The sequence below is a fragment of the Diabrotica virgifera genome, chromosome 4 (genome assembly GCF_917563875.1).
Source record: "Diabrotica virgifera virgifera chromosome 4, PGI_DIABVI_V3a".
Classification (NCBI taxonomy): Eukaryota; Metazoa; Arthropoda; class Insecta; order Coleoptera; family Chrysomelidae; genus Diabrotica; species Diabrotica virgifera.
This window is the reverse complement of record NC_065446.1, coordinates 31,910,828-31,932,391: the sequence shown is the minus strand read 5'-3', so window position 1 is coordinate 31,932,391 and position 21,564 is coordinate 31,910,828.

Below are 21,564 nucleotides of genomic sequence, written 5' to 3'. Positions count from 1 at the left end.
TATAATTGTACTGATTAAACTTACTAACTGCAGTGATTGCTTCCACACATGAAGGACGACAGTTCTGATACGTACCTGTAAGTTCGGTTGTCCTCATTTTTGTCTATATTTAGAATTTAACACTGTTGCAATATGGACTTGAAAGCTGGACATTGAAGCAAGAACACATAAATAAGCTACAGTCATTTAAATTTGAAATGTGGTGTTACAGAAGTATGATTTCTATTGCATCGACGCAAAACAAAGCGAACACGGGAAGTATTAACAGAAATGGGCAAATAATACGAAATAATAAACATAATAAAAATAAGACAGTTACAATATCTGAGGTTATGAGGAGACTGCGATATGAAATGCTAAGACTGATAATAGAGGGAAAGATAAGAGGAATAAGGAATAATAGGAATAGGAGAGTGTCATGGTTAAAAAATTTAAGGGACTGGTTTCAATAACACTCTTCAGAGCAGCGGTAGATAGAGTAAAGATAGTGATGATGATATCCAACCTCCGATTGGGAGACGGCACTTGATGTAGAAGAATAAGTTCATAGATAGCACCAAACTCCTTAAATTATATTAAACGTGTTCGGGCATTCAGTATTTGGTATTTAATTCCTATATTTTAGTTACTACTATTTGACATAACATAAATAAGTTGACCGAATATTTACAAAATTCTGATATGATGAACAAATATGCTGATAAATCGAACTGCACAAATATCTCATTTTTTAATGCCAGTTATTGCCATTTTGACATTATTTCACATTTTGAAAAAATGTGAAAACCTTGAATTATTTATCTCTGTCTGTCCCAAAGATTTTGTTAACATAACTCCTCCGACATTAGGCCGGATAAAATGACAAATGAGGTGTCGAATTAAAGCTTATAACCACAACCTCTTACATTTACAAGCCATGAAGTAAAAAAGGCAACGTCGCAACACGTGATTTAGGTAGTCCTACGAAGGAGAATTGGTGGTCCGTTTCATAACGGAATATTTTAAATAAAATGCATGAATCTCTTTTTAAAATTGCACAAATAAGAGAAATTTTAATTAAATTGAAATTTAAAAAGGAAAGTATGAAATAAATAAGTTAAACTTTTAGTAATAATATTTATTTTTCATACAAATGTTAGAAATGTATAGGAATAGTCAATATTTTTAATTTTTAGAATCTAGTGTTTTAATAATTAATAATGTGTAGTACCTAGCAGATTACAGATGTGTAAGAGAAAATACAGGTATGTACTCAGTATACAAGCCATAAAAATGCATACAGGGAGTCGTAAATCAAACATTATGAATTACAATATTCTTTAAAGTATAAAAAACACTTTTCATTAGATACTTTTCTCGCTCAGTGCACAACTATATGTGTTATTAATTTTATTATTATTACAGTAACAGACGAAGGGCTTACATTATAACTTAATTTAACGTTGTAATCACTAGTGTCACTGAAAATTGTACAATTTTATGGACAAAGCTAACAAAAAGTGAAATAATATAAAAATATAAACCAACAGCACAAAACAATCTTAAATTAGTAAAATTAAAAAGAGTAGCCATGATCAGGTCTTTCAGGAAAAATGTTTAGATGCTCGTGAATCCAAAAAGCAGTTTCTAAAATATACGTATATAGAGGAAAGCCTCAAAATTCCGCGATTTTTTAAGTAGGTCTTGCAATGATGTGTTTTTTGATATCAAATAGATAACGATATTGCTCTTTTTTGTAAATTAAAAGTAGTATCAAATTGGGCAGCTGTACTAGAACCCCAAAAATGATGCCCATATCGAAGATGATACTTAAACAATGATAAATATGCCATTTTTGCAGATGATAAATTTATTTTCTTTGAAACAGATCTTATTGTAAAGCAAGTTTCTTACTTAGGAAGGCTAGTTACTGAGGTTAGTTTCTTTCTAGGGAATTAAAGTCGGAAAAATGAAAGAATACCCATGAACGAACATATAAAACACGCTGTATTTTCCTGTCACCGTGTCACAAAGAAAATTGTCCAGTGCAAGTACATGTAACAATTATTATTACATGTACTTGCGCTGGCCAATCTTTTGTGTGACACGGTGACAGGAAAATACAGCGTGTTTTATATGTTCGTTCATGGGTATTCTTTCATTTTTCCGACTGTAGTATGCAAGGACCATTTACGATTATCGATTATTGTCGATAAGAATACCTAGTAAATTTTACAAAGTTAACGATACTGATTTGAAACATTATATTGAGAGATAACAATCAGTCTGAATGCCACTTAAGTTGGACTCGACTAAAAATGACTATTATTTTGTTAATGTTGATAATTTTCTTTTTTGGGTACAGTTTCAACAGTTCCTTTTATTTTTTTATTTTTACGTTTACCTACATATCTGCTTTTTTTGCATGTTCACTATTGTTTTCATTTTTAGTTAAACTATTTAAAATTATTAACTTCAGAATACTGGTGTACTTACTTTGGCATCGAGGTAATGTCTCGGCACCTATAAATGAAAAAATAAAACATTTAAGCTTTCGTGGCATTTCGACTATTACGATATTAACCGCAGAATAAACCCACAGTTGTCGCAAAAACTGTGATTTTATTGCCTCAAGGATTAATATAAAAAATAATTAAACATTGCGTTAATAAATACCAAAGATTCTTTGTAAATACTGAGAATAAAATTCGACACATAACGTAACAATGTTTATGTTATTTGTTTTTACTTAGGTACTTTGAGTTTATTTCAACCTGTAGTACAATATCAATAATATTAGTCCAATAAGATAATTTAAATAACTTCCTAGACACATTAAAACACTTAATATTAATTACAAAAATATAATTTACACATAGCTGCCACACATTTACAATGCACTGCAATCATCTGGCCACACTCGAATAGGACTACCATTTGACGTTGCCAAATTTCTACTTCATGGCTTGTAAATATAGGAGGCTGTGTTATAACCCAAAGATTGTATTAGAGCTGAGAAACTTGACCTCAGACTTCCAGCTTTAGAGTTCCAACCGGAACTACTGTTTTAAAGTCGCCGAACTAGTACAAGCGATATATGATTCGACGAGCCTTAGAAAGACGACAACAAATATATACTTCCGGAATCATGCCTGTCTGTCCGCGAATATAACTCCTACGTTATTAGAACTGATAGAATGACAAATGAGGCATCGAGTCAGAGCTTATAACTCAATGGTATGTATTAAAGATGAGAAATTTAACTTCAGACCTCCGGTTGCAGAGTTGAAACTGGAAGTACTGTTTTAAAGTCGCTAAAATAGTACAAGCGCTTATTACTCGAGGCACCTTAGCAAGGTTTACTTCTGGTTTTTATATCACTTTCGGTTAAAAAGGTGCATCGCGTATTTAAAAGTCGACCTCGAATATTTAGTTCCGGTTTTGAGGTCATTTCCGGTTAAAAAGTTATGACCTGAAGTTTGAGAAAATTACTCAAAATTAGTGAAATTGTGTATCAATCGATGCAAAGTTACACGAAGAGTTCAAATTTTTACTTCCAGTTCCACTTTTGGTCACGTTGGGTGAAAACCTAAGACTTACGAAGTCCAATTTCTTGTTTTAAAAGTACATATTTTCGTTTATTTTTATTTTTGTCCTTCACTGCGATTGTGTTGTTAAACAGTAGTTGTGCTCAGTAAATTTGATCTATACAAAAATATACATGTAAACCGGTAGCTATAAAACGAATTTACTATTTTTTGTACTGTAATGAACTATTTCTTACCACTATTGGAAGCATATTATAAAAACGCAATTTTATTATTATGCAACAATTTTAACAGTAGAAAGTCGGAGGGGCCAATTTGGCCCCTGTTGCGGTTTAAAGTTATGGTAGTTTTTTATTTGAGGCAATAATATTTTCATATTTTATGACTTTTAATATTTTGATACAAAGCCTTATTTAACACAAAAAAATATTGTTAACTAAATTTATTAAATGTTTTTTTAACAAATCTACCATAGAAGTCTAAAGGGCCAAATTGGCCCTGTGTATGTTATCGTTTTCTGGGAAATTCGACGATCCTTTCTTTCAAATTCCTGTCGAATGGGTAAAATTATATAGGGTGAGGCAGATAAAGGGCCTATTAGAAATATCTCGAGAACTAAAGTAAAGAAAATTATGAAAATGGAATATAGGGGTTTTGAGGTGTGAACTATTTAATGAAAATATTTTGGTCTCTTTGCTACTTCCGGTTATACCGGAAGTTGATTGTAACTTCGTTTTTTGAAGTTATACTTCTTTACGGGCGTAATGACGGTGAAATTTTATATGGGAAAACCTAGCGACCGGGCGCATGCGCATTATAACTTTGTTCTGATTGGATGTTCAAATGACATGACAAAAATTATCCAATATGGCAGCTGTGGCACAGCTGTGGGACTGCGTTTGGTTATAATGTATGCTTCTTGCGTTTTAAAATTTGTAGGAAGAGAAACAACAAACAAAAAGTTAGTTAATGGTTATACTGCCTTTTTAAATAGTTTTCATATTATATTTTTGGACTTATTTACATAGAAGAGATGATTGTTTCATGCCAATGTGAAAGCTCATCAAACTGTGCCTAGTATGAGTGCCGCAGATCTCGCTTATTCAAAGCTAAAGAATCTTTCACTGGTAAGTGTTTTATAAATAGTTGATGAAATTTTGTTATGATATTTGAACATAGCCACTTTGCACGACGCAAGTGATTGCGAAATTTATTAGTCGTTATACGGGCTCCGATACCTACCTTGAACCTACCAAAATACATAAGTAGTATGTAATACTTTTATTTACATAATTTATATTTATATTTACATAATATATTGTCTTCTTATTCTATGTTTTGTTGTATTTTTTCAATTCTAAATCATTTCAATTCAAAATCAAAATAATTTAATTTACATAAGTTAAAAATGTCAAAAGGTTAATCTGTTTAGTTAGACGATCTTCGCACATAATGACAAGCTGTCTCTGTGGCGCAGTTTTAATGCGAGAGAATCCCAATACAACGCAAATACCAGCCGCGTGGTAAGTTGGTTCGAATCCCAATAGAAACTTTTATTTTTTTTATTTTTTTTTTATACATTTTATGATTGTAAGTATATTTATTATATAATTTTATTTTCAGAAAATACGTATTTAGTTAAAAAAATTTCCGACAATTAATGTTCAGAAATCATTTGTGGCATTTTTAGTGTGTTTGTGTGTGTTTTATTTTTTTATTATTTTAATTTTTGGCACTGTTTTAATAAAAATGTTTGAGAAGTAGTAAGTATAAATTAATTTAATATTTAAATAAAATATAAATAAAAAGTATATTAATTTCGTTTATAATCATATAATAGAAGTATAACTTCTTACGTGCGTACAAAGTACACACACATTCTTTTTTTTTTAAATGGGACACCCTATATATTTTTACATTTTTGGATTCTCCTCGATTTCTTCTTTCTTAAAATATAAGGTTTTGGAATATTATACAGGGTAGATTAAAAGATAATTACGTTTTTTTATTAATTTCGTAGCAAAATTCACACCCTGTAGAATTGTAGTAGTTTTACATCAAAATCCCTTTATATGTTCAAATGATTTTTAATATGGTCTACTATTGTTACCAATTATTTGTCTAGCTAAATTTTGAATTTTAGTATACAGGGTGGGTCGAAACTCGGAATGTGAATTTTCTTAAATGGAACACACTATATTTTAGTATTGTAATGAAATGGTATTTTATGGTACTTTTTAATTTCTTAAGCATTCCCTATACCCAACTGCTTTAATTTGTGCTTAATTGTTAATCGCACCAACAATCTTAACTACGTAGATATTTTGATTGCTCAACCATTATTGGCAATTTTAAGTATCAGTCTCGATTAGTATGTATTAATTTCCGAAAAATTATTTGTGATTGAATATTTTTACTGCCAACCTAATATAATTTCAGGTATTTTGTGTTGCAATTAATGTTTGGCTTGAATCACCAAGAACTCACAAATTGAAGCAGTTAGGTATAGGGATTGCTTAAGAAATTAAAAAGTATCCTAAAATAACATTTCATTACAATACTAAAATACAGGGTGTTCCATTTAAGAAAACTCAGAAAATTCTCATTCTGATTTTCGACCAACCCTGTATACAAAAAAGGAAAAATTTAACTATACCAATAATTCTTAACATAGTAGACTATATTAAAAATCATTTGAACATAAACAGAGTTTATTATGTCAAACTACTACAATTCTACAGGGTGTGAATTTTGCTACGAAATTAATAAAAAAAACGTAATTATCTTTTAACCTACCCTGTATAATATTACAAAAACTTATATTTTAAGAAAGAAGAAATCAAGGAGAATACAAATATGTAAAAATATACCGGGTGTCCCATTAAAAAAAACGAAGTTACAACCAACTTCCGGTATAACCGGAAGTAGCAAAGAGACCAAAATATTTTCATTAAATAGTTCACATCTCAAAACCCCTATATTCCGATTTTCATAATTTTGAGTTCTCGAGATATTTCTAATAGGCCCTTTGTCTGCCTCACCCTGTATTTATATATGTTTATTGTAAATGGTTACACTCATACTGGTACTGATCATCTACGTAATTAAGATACAATTGTTGGTGAACACAAGTGAACACAAAGATGCAATTGTTGGTGTAGCGTAGTAGAGGTCCAAATGACGCGTCTTTATACTACAAAAATAACTTCAAGGCGATGGTCTATGTACGTGTTTTCTAATACTCTTGACTTGGAAGCAATAAATGCATGGATTATTTATAAAGAAATAACTGGAAGTAGACTCAGTCTTCGGCTGTGTGAAGAATTATGGGCCCCATACCTTGTCTCCCGAAATCTGGAACTACGCCGAGCAACACCAGGTCTACCAACAACTATCACTTACTATCCAAAAACGAACAAAATATCAGTTGAAAATATTTTGTAAAGGAGATCATACTTGCAATCATTGCCACGGCTGTAACAAGGCAGTGTGTAGCAAATATCAAAAACTGCAAACTGTATGGTGTTTCGAATGTTTTTGATAGGCAGCGAATGTGTTAAACAATGAAAATAAAAAATAAAATCAGATTCTACCGTCTAGAGTAGATTTAATTTCTTTAAACTAAGTATTAATTGATTAAAGAGCGTGAGCGTGAGCGTGAGCAAAATGATCCCTTCCAGTTTTCTCGGTAGGTATGCTAAGCCAGACTTTCTAGTGTTAAACCTTAACTACTGACGTGGCTGTTTCAGGACGTAGACTCTGATATGCGGTATGTCATACCGTTGCCTATGATTTAAATATGAATGTATCTTATATCACTGTATTTGGTTTTTTACGTCAACTACGGAATGATTCTTCACACTGCTGTAGAATAAAATTCTGCTCCAAATAAAATAAATTTAATTTTTTCAAGAAAATTATGAATGCATGCATAATATTAAAAAATGGAGGTTCTTACAAAATCCTTTATAAACTGAATTACAAAAAAACTTGAGTATTGGTAACTAAAAATAATAAAATTATGTTGAAAGCAGTTGAAAGTATAACAACTGAATGAACTTTTTGCCATACTAATAGCGAAAGATTTGCAATACAAAAGAAGAAATATTGAAAAGGTGGGTGGAACACTATAAAGAACTACTTACTATCGAAGTAGAGGATCCAAATCAACCACCTCCAGGAGCAAGCAACAATACACCATTAGAACCTCCATCAATTCAAGAAGTACGGGATGCAATAAAACACCTAAAAAATAATAAATCTCCAGGAAGTGATGGTATACCCTCGGAACTTATTAAATATGGAGGTGCTACTCTGGCTAATCAAATATATAAAATTATACTGAGAGCCTGGAATGAGGAACAAATCCCGGAAGAGTGGTGTATTGGAATCGTTTGCCCGTTACACAAAAAGGGTGATCAATTGGAATGTAGAAACCATAGAGGAATAACCCTCCTTAATACAGCCTACAAAATATTTTCGGGTATCTTATATAGTCGCCTAATTGCACATTCAGAGAAGCTTCTTGGAGAATATCAAAGAGGTTTTAGGCCTGGTCGATCAACAACAGACCAGATCTTTGTGCTAAGGCAAATACTGGAAAAAACCAATGAATTCAATATCGACACATATAATACCATCTTTTCGTAGATTTTAAATCGGCCTATGATAGTGTTCTAAGAAATAAATTGTATGAAGCCATGGATGAATTCCACATCTCTGATAAACTGATAAGATTGGTTAAGGCTACAATGCGTAAAGTTGTTTGCAAAGTCGAAATACAGGGCGAACAATCACAGACGTTTGAAACGCATGTTGGGTTGCGACAGGTAGATGCGCTGGCGTGTCTCCTCTTCAACATATATCTGGAAAGGCGGTCAGAGATGCCCTAATAGACAACAGAGGAAATATTTTTAGTAAATCATACCAAATTTTGGCATATGCAGATGACGTGGACCTAGTGGCCCGCACAACACGCAAGCTAGAAGAAATGTATACCACCTTCTCAAATGCTTCAAAATATATGGGCCTGCAAGTAAACGAGGAGAAAACTAAGATGATGGCATCAACACCCAACAATATAGCCAGAAACATTGGTCACCAATTCACGGTTGATAACTCTACCTTTGAAGTGTTGGAGAAATTTCACATACTTAGGCTCCCTGATCACCAAAGGAGAACGTCATGACGGAAGAAATCAAGCGAAGGATAATCCTAGCAAACAAATGCTATTTTGGACTGAGTACACATATGAGAAGCAGAAACTTAAGCCAAAAAACAAAAATAACCATATACAAAACCCTTATACAACCAGTGTTGACATATGGATCAGAGGCATGGACCATTTCCAAGGTAGATGAAGACCTTCTGCTTATGTTTGAACGAAGGATCCTGAGAGGAATATTCGGTGGCATCTGTGAAAATGGTGCCTGGAGGAAGAGGTACAACTACGAGGTATACCACAGATATAAACAAAAATTTGGTGGTAAAGACGTAGTATCTCTTATAAGAATAGGAGGACTAAGATGGGCAGGACATCTAGCAAGATCACAGCAGAACAACCCTCCTAGAAGAATCCTTATGTCACATCCTGTGGGAAGTAGAAACAGGGGTAGGCCAAAACTCAGATGGAAGGATGGTGTGGATGAGGATGGGAGAAAAATAGTCGCAGCAAACTGGCAATGGATAGGACTGACTGGCGTAATAGACTTGGGAAGGTCGAGGCTCTTTCATAGGGCTGTAGCACCATCATCATAGCGAAAGATTACACTGGACTTGACTGGACTGCTTTTAACTAAATATTCGCTGTGAGCCGATGAGTAGAGGGGATTTGACGGTTTTCGCCAGCGCTGTTAGTGGCAGTTTTGTGCATTGAATTTGAACAATTTTATCAGAAAAGTACAAGTTTCAAACCGCGAGAGAGCGCTACCGACGAAACTCACAGCCAATAAAAACAGAGGTAACCTCTGAATTTCACATAAACGTCTTCTTTTTCACAATGGCCTCTTGCGTCAGAAGTCATCCAGTCGCACGAATTTATATATTAAATATTAAAATTAGAATGAATAGAATTAGAATGTGTGTGTACTTTGTACGCACGTAAGAAGTTCTACTTCTTTTATATGATTTCAACGAAATAAATATACTTTCGAGCAATTTATTTATTTTTTATTAAAACAATACCAAAAATTTAAAAAAAATTAGAAAACACTCGGATTCGAACCGGGGATTGACTGATCTCCAGTCAAATGCTCTACCACTGAGCTTAACTCCTCTTGTTTGTGCGGGCGCGAACTACAAAATTTCTCAGACAATGTGTCAAATAGACCAAGTAAAGTATAAAAATACTTAGTCCTGTCGCCAGGGGGGGTACAACGGCCTCCTGTATTCAGATGGACTTACCCAAGTTTTTTTTATGTATTTTGACCCGTAGAACACGAATTTTTTGGGTAACAGTTGATCCGGATGTCGATAAGATTGTTATAAACAAAGAAGTTGAGGAATTACATAACAGCGATTTCTCGCAAAACAAAACATGTTTTTGTATTTTTTGAGCCATTCTAACCAAAAAGTGTTCCTACAAATTTTTTCGTCCAAGTTTTCGAGATAAACGCGGTGGAACTTTCAAAAAATCGAAAAATTGCAATTTTTGTACCCGAATAACTTTTGATTAAAAAATAAAATAGAAATTCTGCTTACCGCATTTGAAAGTTCAAGTCAAAGTATACCGGTTTTAGTTATTTGCATTGCTAAAAATTTATTATTTTATTGTTAAACAAAAGTATATACACCTAGTGCTGGAGTGATGTTTTCAATGATTTCTCATGAGTAGGTACAAGTGCAAGCGAGGCTATTTCTACGTAGCATGCATGTAAACGCATGTATTAGGCACGGGAAACACTATGTGTTTATAGCTTTATTTAGCAATAAACACATAAATTTTTAGCAATGTATATATTCGAAAGCGATAGAATTTGACTTGAATTTTCAAATGCGGTAAGCAGAATTGCTATTTTATTTTTAATCAAAAGTTATTCGGGTTCAAAAATTGCAATTTTTCGATTTTTTGAAAGTTCAACTGCGTTTTAGTGATGTTGATTATAGTTACTTTCGAGTATTCGTTACAAATCGTTACTTTTGTATAAAGTAATCATTTACAGTATTCGTTACTTTGATTACTTCTGTATTTGAGTACCGGTAATCATATCGAGAATCGTATTTCTCAGTAGGTAGGTATTTTGTATAGGTATTCCCATATCACAACGACCTTCACCGATCTGTTTAGGGGATAAAAATGATTTGATTAGGTACTATGATTACCTTGGTTATCTGTGTATTTGAGTACCGGTAATTATATCGAGAATCGTATTTCTCAGTAAGTAGGTATTTTGTATAGAGGTATTCTGCTATAACAACGACCTTCACCGATCTGTTTAAGGGATAAAAATGATTACTTTTGTTACTTTTGTATTTGAGTGCCGGTAATCATATCGAGAATCGTATTTCTCAGTCCTCACCCTCACACCCTTAAAACGCTTCATACCGATACCGATATTCGATAACACTCGTAAAATACCGGTCCTGTCCGTTACAATACAATAGTCGTTACTCGCTCTGATACGATTGGTACGAAGTAATCAAAGTAGATACAATAGTTGTTACTCGCTCTGATACGATTAGTACGAAGTAATCAGAGTAATCAAAGTAACGATTTGCCTCTATATAGTAATCGTTACTTTCGATATTCGTAAGTAACGAGTACTTTGTAACGAATACATACTTTTTCAACATCTCTACTGCGTTTATCTCGAAAACTATGCATCCTACGAAAAAACTTGTAGAAACATTTTTTGGTTAGAATGGCCCAAAAAATACAAAAACAGGTTTTGTTTTGCGAGAAATCGCTGTTATGTAATTCCTCAACTTCTTTGTTTATAACAATCTTATCGACATCCGGATCAACTGTTACCCAAAAAATTCGTGTTCTACGGGCCAAAATACATAATAAAAAGTCCATCCAGTACCCATTTGGGTAAGTCCATCATGTCTACGGGCCAAAATACATAATAAAAAGTCCATCCAGTACCCATTTGGGTAAGTCCATCTGAATACAGGAGGCCGTTGTACCCCCCCTGGCGATAGGACTAACTGTAAATATTACTTTTATTATCTTATTCCCGAAGTAGACAAATCCAAAGATACAAAAATTATATAATCAACTATTTTCAATGGGAAATAAGCCACAATTTTATCAAAAAAAAAAAATGATTTTATTAACATTTCGACGCCCAAGTCGGGTGTCGTTGTCAAAATACAAAATAATATTAAATTAAACAAAAATGTTGTTTCTTATTAAAAAATTCTTCTAATAATTTATTTAATCTGACTCATTTATATCGGCAATTCAGACATGTATTTTACATTTTAAAGTAGACGACTTTAAAATGATGTTGCCAATATTGATGAGTTAGATTAAATACATTATTAGAAGAATTTATTACTAAGCCACATTTTTGTTTAATTTAGTATTATTTTGTATTTTGACAACGACACCCAACTTGGGCGTCGAAACGTTAATAAAATAATTTTTTTGGTAAAAGTGTGGCTTATTTTCCATTGAAAATAGTTGATTATAAAAATGACACAAGAAAATAGCTTCAGAACAAAAATTATAATAAATATATTTACTAAAAACACTAATATATATTCTTTCCACATCTTTTTTGGACTATAATACATACATAACTAACATTTTGCAACGAACTCCACACTGTCTATGTGCGCATGCGCGCAGAATAATAAAAATTCACTCCCGATCGCGCCTAAAGAAGTGTAACTTCAAAAAACAATTACTTTTACTATTAATTCTGTGTATTCGTTCAGTAATCAGGTTACAATAATATTTCAATTCATAATTTGTGTTTTTTTAGATAAATATCTATTTTTCTCGTTTTGTATATTTTACATACACCAATTTTATCAGAAAAGTACAAGTTTCAAACCGCGAGAGAGCGCTGCCGTCGAAACTCACAGCCAATAGAGACGTAAACACTGACATGCGGTACGTGATACCGCAAGAAAACTTTGCATCAACGTAGCTCAAAGACTAAACCAGACTAAAATTGAAGCATTTCAGAGTGGGTACAATTACACACCACTGGAAGGTACACAGCTGGTTTCGAGAAATCTTTTATATAACAGGTTTTACGTTAAAATATATTATTGGTGCGGTATGACATACCGCATGTCAGTAGTTAGGGAGCGTTCAAGTACTACGTAACGCGATTTTTAAAGATTTTTTACCCCCCCCCCTACGTAACGCACTGTAATGGGCGTTTAACTATTGCGTAACGCAATTTTTTAAGATTTTTCACCCACCCTACCTGTGTTACGTAAAACTTGAAGGCTCACTTAAGGATTAAAAAAGCTAGTATATTATCTACATAAAATATCATAAACACGGGTTTACAGTTTAAGGTGTAGCTTTTTACGGTTTACGAGATACGAGAAACGATCGTGCGAAAATAGCGGAGAAATATTGCGACTTTCTTAAATAATTCATATTATCAATTGAAATTGTCAAATTGACGTATATTTCATACCTACTGTCATTGAAGATGAAAAATTATATATTGCTCCACAATATTGATTTGATATGCAATTATTATATAAAGGTAAATTTAGTTAATTGTATTTTACTTGCAGTACTGCATTTTAATAACTAATTTTATTTACTACATACAATTGTTTACGTTTTGATAACATAACCTGATGATCTTATTTTTTTTCTTATTATTTTTTTGGACTATGGCCTTGACAATGATCCAGTAACCAGGAGTAATATAATTGGCCAATATAATTGAAAGTGCGAATAATGTTGCTGAGCGTAGAAACCAGGTGTCGCTTTGCCGAACTTGCACGGTCCCAATAAAAGTAATTAAGTACCATAAAAACCTGAACAAATATCAGGTAATTTTTAATACTATCTGTGTTACTACTTATCTCTTACTACCTTGTTTTGATACGTGAAAGAAAATCTTCTAGTCTTTGGGGTAGGTGCAATCCAATATAGGCCTGGATCCCACGTACCAAAGAGAAGTTGATTAATAGCAAGCTGAAAATTTTTGAAGTGAAAACTTCTTTAGGGACGTTGTGTGATTCTTGGATAGGGGAAAAAGCATTGAATTCGCGACCGTCATCGCGACCTTCATCGCGACCGTCATTGCGACCGTAATCGCTTATGCTATAATATTATTGGTATGTATATATAAATTGTATAGAAGTATTTAAAATAAATGTAAAACCTATTTTGGGATGGGGAAAAAAGGTTTATTTCGCGACGGTCATCTCTTCGGCGAAATAAATTTTGTACGTATCTATATTATGTGTATCTATCCATTAATTGTACAGAAGTATTTAAAATAAATGTAAAACCTATTTTTGGATGGGGAAAAAAGATTTATTTCGCGACCGTCATCTCTTCGGCGAAATAAATTTTGTACGTATATGTATTGAAGTAAAAACTTCTTTAGGGACGTTGTGCACTTTTTAAATGGGAAAAAGTATTAAATTTGCGACCGTCATCGCTTCGAAGAAATAAAATTTTGAAGTGAAAATTTCTTGAGGGTCGTTGTGCACTTTTTGGATGGGGAAAAAGTATTAAATTAGCGACCGTCATCGCTTCGATGAAATACATTTTTGAAGTGAAAACTTCTTGAGGGACGTTGTGCACTTTTTGCATGGAGAAAAGAAAAATTATTAAATTAGCGACCGTCATCGCTTCGACGAAATAAATTTTTAAGTGAAAACTTCTTTAGGGACGTTGTGCACTTTTTGGATGGGAAAAAGTATTAAATTAGCGACCATCATCGCTTCGACGAAATAAATATTTGAAGTGAAAGCTTCTTGAGGGACGTTGTGCACTTTTTGGATGGGGAAAAAGTATTGAATTTGCGACGTCATCATTTCGTTGAAATAAGTTTTGTACGTATATAAATTATATGTGTATGTATATATAAATAGCATAGGGCATACGCAACGCGTATATGATATAGGCATAGCACTTCTTTTTGGATGGGGAAAAAGCATTGAGCTCGTAATTTATATATTATAAGAAGTTTTAACTTCTGTCGGCACTCCCACGAGTGACTTCAATTTTTTTTGGTACGCGAGATCCAGGCCTAATAGTAAAATTCGTTTGACCAAAATACAGAACACTTAGTGCGGAAGTACAGTAAAAGTATTACCTAGTCGAACAATGACATACAATACACAATACAAAAACAAAATAATTCCGAACCACGTAAAATTCAACCTTGACTGTCGATTTAACATTAACGGAGATGAAAAAAATTTTACTGATAAGTCTTAGGGAATATTATATTGCGATGCGTTAATTTGTTGGAGCATTTAATAGTCTAATGAAAGCAAGACAAGGATTTTTAAGTTTGGACGATTTTGTAAACACATAAAAATGTTCCTAGATTTTTATTTTTAATATTTTTATAATCTGACATTGTAATTAGTTCTCAAATTAAGTAAAACGCTAAATTAATATACCTATAAAGTATGTGGTACAAGAAAGTAAATAAATGAAAATACCTAGTTATGAACTGTGTTTTATTTATATTATTTGATGTTTATCCCTTTTTATGTTACAATGGGTGTTTTTTACATAGACCTAATAAGGATAGACAAGGAATACTGATCGAAATAGCGTTACGCGCGGGCAGTCGATCGGTGGTCTATCTATCTCTCTTAACTAAGCGATCCCGCGCATGTAACAGACAAAAATGGCTAGACCACTCAAAATGAATATTGACCAATGACGTCCTTGATATCGGTGTTACACCTCGATGCATAGAGCGGCCCATACCTTACCTTGTCTATTTTTATGGTTTTTAGAGGTACCCATGAGGTAGGTACCTATTGGCGAGGAACCGTAAAGTGGGCGACGCCTAGTGGCGAATTTCAAAAGCATCAACTTACGGAAAACATTGACTTTGTCATTAATTTGTGTACATATTTGCGGTCAGTTTATATTGTACTTAACAATTATTTTGAATTAAAAAACTATTGCAGTGTTCCTATCAGTATTCATTCCTATTCTACTCTACGTAATGAAGTAAACTAACCAATGCCAAATTACACATTATGTTAATTTAATGTTTGTATTAAACGAAGTATTTTTTCATGTTTAAATGACTGTAAAATTAAATAACATGTACGTTGTTTTGTAAAATATTCCGCCCACCTTATAAAAATTTTCAAAACAATTATAAAATAAATTCACCTCCTTAGTTCACAGTTTTTATTTAATTAAAAATTGTTATCTATTAGTGTAAAATAAATTGTGTACCTATTAACTAAATTAAAGAACAATATTAGAAATTGTAAGATTGATTAATAATTTTTAAAACGCTGTGTAATTATCGGGGGCCAGATTTTTTGCTGGACTGTGTATATCTAGCAAGATAAAAAGTAATGGCGACTTAAATAAAAATTTTCTTTATAAAGAAATTGAACAAATATATCGATATTGTTGGTATTATTTAAGGATTAAAATTAGTTTAATATTTAAATAAAACTACATAAAATGTTTAATATATATTTGTTTCATTGAAATCATAATAATAGAAGTATAACTTCTTACAATACGTGCGTACAAAGTACATACACTCTTTTTTTCTGTTCATTTTTGTCTCTGCTCTCACCTCGCAACGTTTAAAACACAACTTAACAACCATAACCATAAATAAATGACAATAGCACATTCTTTAACCATAGCCGCTATATTGAATAATTTTTGACATCTCATTGGAATGGTCAATCAGAGCGAACGTATAACGTATCTGCGCATAGAGCTAACAATTTTTGATGAATTCGCGCACACATACACTTAGGTACTCCCAGTCGCGCCTAAAGAAGTATAACTTCAAAAAGTTTGTTTTCATCTCTCTCGCGGACGGCCGCCTCAATACGTGCTTAGCGCTCATTTTTAATTATTAAAATTAATAGTTAGTAATAAAATAATGACAAAAATTTCTTCAGGCTCTTGTAGGGGGGCTTTAAACTTTGATTTGGTCACTTCCTGACTTTCCTAATCATAATTTTTAATCGAGTTATTAAGCCTTGAAAATGGCCATTTTCGCGTTTTTCAAATTTTAAATCGCGTGTAACTCGACAACAGTCAATTTTGGAGCGAGATCAAAAGAGACCTTTTTTGTTCAGGTTGATCCAGAGAATCTAAAACAGATTTATCCGAAGTGAAAATTGTGAATTGATTTTTTGAATTCGTTTAAAAAATTGTTTAAACAATTTTCCGACCGCAGCACCTTGTGAATTTGTTTAAAGGACCTGTTTTTGAGTAAGTTTATGCAAAAAAACGAATCGGAATAATTTACCTAACGGGGACAAGCATACATCGTAGACTATTTGCATTATGAGCCAAATGTAGATGGTTTGGAAAACATTAAACGATAGATAGGTTTTGTATATCTTGTAGATGCGAGTTGCGCAAACGGCAACATAACCATAGGTTGTTCTGTTGTTCGCATGAAGCTGCCATAATATAATATGTATGGCATGGAAGATATTCTACAAAAATAATCAAGCCAGCAGAATATCTTGCAAAACTCTTTGACAATACAGATGTTATACCTGTAATAGACGAAGACAGCGATGAAGACTTTAGAACTGTTAAGCAGAGATACATATAGGTTATGTAGATGGTACAAGCACATGTTTGAATAATTAGAATATGTATAATGTAAGGTAATATTAGGGTACCTACTAAATACAAACTAATGAACAAAGAACAAAATGTTTTGATTTACAAAACTACAAGGAGTATGATATATTAAAATGTAGATACTTTTTGTAATTTATAATTTAATAATTATTAGCTATCTATTCTAAATGGGAAATAAGCCAAAATTTAACTAAAAAATGATTAACGTTTCGACATCCACCACAGATGTCGTTGTCAAAATATAAAATATTAATAAATTAAACAAAAATGTTGCTTGCTAAAAAATCTTATCTTAAAAATATCTAATAATTTAATTCAATCTGACTTATTTATATAGATCGCCCCAAACCCTTTTTTCAGTGTGTCACAGATTATCGAATTCTCTCAAACGCATTACAGATGGAAAATAAAATCATTTTTTAGTTAAATTGTGGCTTATTTTCCATTTAGAATAGTTAATTACAAAAATGCCACAAAGAAATAGCTTTAGAACAACATTTGCGATTTAATTGCAAAGCCAACTTAAAAAAAATAAAATCGAACAATTTACGTTTTTGGCTGTGGGGGAGGGGTAATAGGGGAAGTGGGCTAAAATTGCGGCGAGTCCTAAATGTTTAATCACATAGAACGTAAAAAAATTAAAAAAAATATTCAGCATATTAGATATTACAAATTGTAAGAATAATTCAATTTAAAAAAATATGATTAGACCCGCAAAAACCCTTACAAAACTTTAACTAAATAAAAAATAAAAGAATTGACGTTTTTGTGGGGGCAGGGGGAGGGGGTGGTGGGCTAAAAATGCGATGAATCTTATTTTTTAATCACATATAACGTAAAAAACTGAAAAAAAAATATTAAGGTTGTATCGATCTCAAAAAATATCATTAAGCCCGCAAAAACCCTTATATAACTTAGAAAAACATGGTTTTTGGGGGGTTTAATCGTGTTTTGCCCAATTTTTGATAGTCCTAAAATACTCAGTTATTTCAAATTATGCATAATCTATTAACAAAACCTTGAATTGATCTATGCTGCAGTCTATAAAATGGAGAAAATCCCCAAAAACCCCCTAAAAATACAGTTTTCCGGATTTTTCAAGATGGCGCACCTAACGGAAAAATCTGAAAAAAATCAGAGAGATAGCTTTTGATAAAATACACAAAATGCAAAAAAATTGGACCTGCAGCCCCCTCCAAGAAAAAGTTATAAGCTTTAAAAAGTTAAAAAAAATTTTGAGAGTATGTACACTCGACCTACGGGTCCATAAAAAATGGACATGTTTTGTAAAAGTCTCAGATGCATGTGTAAATTTTTTGAAATTTTTAAATCAATTGCAACCCAACTAAAAAAAATTAAATCTAAAACTCTACCTTTTTGGCTGTGGGGGGAGGGGTAAGGGGGGTGGCGAGCTAAAAATCCGCGTTAAATCATTTTTTAATTGCATAGAACGTAAAGAAATTAAAAAAATTGAATTCTGGGAGTGAGGGCATTTTGCCTATCTTAACGGGGGTACCCTTTCACGTGTTTTTCAAATTATTTGATAGTATGCCGATGTGTTTGGTGCGTGTTTGGGCGTGAGGCAGACAATTTAATGACTTTCATTTTAAATTATATTCAAATTTTTAAGAACTCTGATTAAAAAGCAAGGCATTATTAACTTTTAATAATAAATTATTAAAGTTAATGAACAAACAGGTACCTACTCATTTTAAAAATAGTCAATACTTATTTACTACATTGCAACGACCCATTTAGTAATCACAAGAGAAATTCAGGTCCGGATTAACAAAAAGAAATTATTAAAATTGTGACCTTGAAACAACGCTTCAACGTTTAATTGCGCGCTTCAATTTTTTGCGCAGATAATTTAATGACATTAATTTTGAAATTATATCGAATTTTTTGTTTTGAAAGTTAGAGTTGTTAAAAGTTTCGACATAATTTCAAAATTAAAGTCATTGAATTGTCTGCTCAAAAAATGAAAGCTCCATTAAAGCTCTTTTAAAATGTGCAAAGGGGTTTAGAAAATTTCAATATACATATGTTGTTTCAAGGTCAGAATGGATTTATAATTTTGTTTAATCCGTACCTAGATTTTTCTTGTGATTAGTAATTGGGTGGTTTGGGTTCTAAATGTGACATATGTGTACCAAATATCAAAAAAAATATATACAAGGTGGTTATAAAGTTATGGGTCCAGAAAGAAATGGACAAAATCGATAAAACACTCTGTAACTCGGTTATAAAGTCGGTGGAGCAATAAATTTAGTATGTCTAGAACCGCCTCATGTACCTCTATTCACCATTCAAGTATTTGCGTTTCCCAATGAAACACCCTGTATACTACTTCATCTTGATTGCGGCCCGCAAGCTGTGGCAATTGCTACTATGTGGCCCAGGAAAGAAAAAGTTAAGTATCGCTGGCTTAGACGCTAAAATTTTGAACTTTACCACCTTTATAGTGAGCCTAGTATTGGAAGATCTATCAAAATAAACAGGCTCCGGTGGCCAGGTCACTTAGAGAGAATGAATGGGGTGGAGCCGTCGAAACACATTTATAGCCAGAGACCGGATGGAGTGAGAAGAAGAGGCAGGCCCAGAGTACGATTTAAGGACTAGGTGGAAGACGAATTGCGATTGTTAGGAGTGCGAAATTGAAAAACCAAGGCGAAGGATAGCAAGGAATGGAAGCTGATTCTAGAACAGGCCAAGACACACCATGGGTTGTAGAGCCAATGATGATGATTATGATGATATAAATCATTATGATAGATAAATAATTACCGAATAGATAATTCAATACTCTTTCAAATGAACAAGCATAGGGGAAAGTCGGATAAAATGGTCCCCCTGGGTAAAATGGTCCTCTAACATATTTCTCATAATTTTCATAAAACCATCGTTTATCTTTCTTTATTATATTCAGTACTACTAGCGCCACCTATGTACGAAGCTGTGAAGATGTGCGAAGCATATTAAGCTAGTTTTAATATAACCTATAAAAACACACGTGATATTGTTAATTTCGTGGTCGCAAAAATTGTGTTTTTAGGCGTTTTAATTAAAGTAAGTAGAATTTTTTTTAATGGAGTTTAAAAAGGTATCCTTTTTGTTTATATCAGATATGTTACAATTTCTCTAATTATCAGAAGTCACTCATGTAAATTAGTTTTTATATTTGATCCGATTTTGAGGTAAAATGGTCCCTCCATGCAGGGGCGGATTTATTCATTAGTGGGCCCGGTGCTAATTCTTGTAGAGGGCCCTACTCAACTCTTTTTTGAGAAGGCACTTTAAAAATTAAAACAATATAAACTTCAGTACATTTAAAATTATGCAGAAGATACAAGGCTAAGACAAGGTAACGCTTTTTTCTTTGTTTATTTTCAACAAATGCTTTTATGACACTTTCAAAATCAATTTCCCCCAATACGTCATTCTCAATAGAGCAGATCGAGAACGAAACTAATCTGTTCTCGCAATTTATTTTTAATAAAGCTTAATTTTGAAAATGATCTTTCGGGTTCGCAGTTCGTGATAGGTATAGTTAAATATATTCTTAAAACAATATAGGTATTTGAAAACACTGAAACAAGGTCTTTTTCGATAATAATACCCAACATGTCTTTAGGTGTTACTACAGAATTCTCGGAATTAGGAAGAGATAAAATAAAATTTTGAAAAAATATAATCTCTTCTATAAATGCCTGATCTATATCAAGCGGGTACGTTTCGATAAGATTTCGCGCATATTGTTTTAATGTTTCACCTTCAATAGTGCGAAAATTTCCAAAAAAATGCAAAAAGATTAGATACATAACCGTATGCTTCACGTCGCTAATGTATCGATCGATAAATAAATTGTTTCGACTTTAAATTTTTTTGAACCTTCTAAATGTGAAGAGGGCCCGTCTGGAAATTTTTTTTGAATCTGCTCGTTTTTTTGAATAATCAAATTTAACGTATAAACTCAATTTTTTTGCTTTTTCTTCAAAGTATTCAAAATTTTCACGGTGTTTTTGTATACTACTGTGTAGTCCTTGTAGTAGAAGTGTGCCAGTGTTTAGATCCAGACCATGTTTTTGAAGAATGGTACTAACTGTTCCAAGTTGTTTTAAAATTTCGTTCCAAAATACGGTTAAAAAAGCAGTTTCAAATTTCTCAAGGATTTTTACTAAAGTTCCGCTTTCTAATTTTGTTTCCTTTTTCTCATCGGGATCGTCGCGAATAACAGTAAGACCATCGTGTATTTGATCATAACTAGCTTCTAATGCTTTTGTAGCA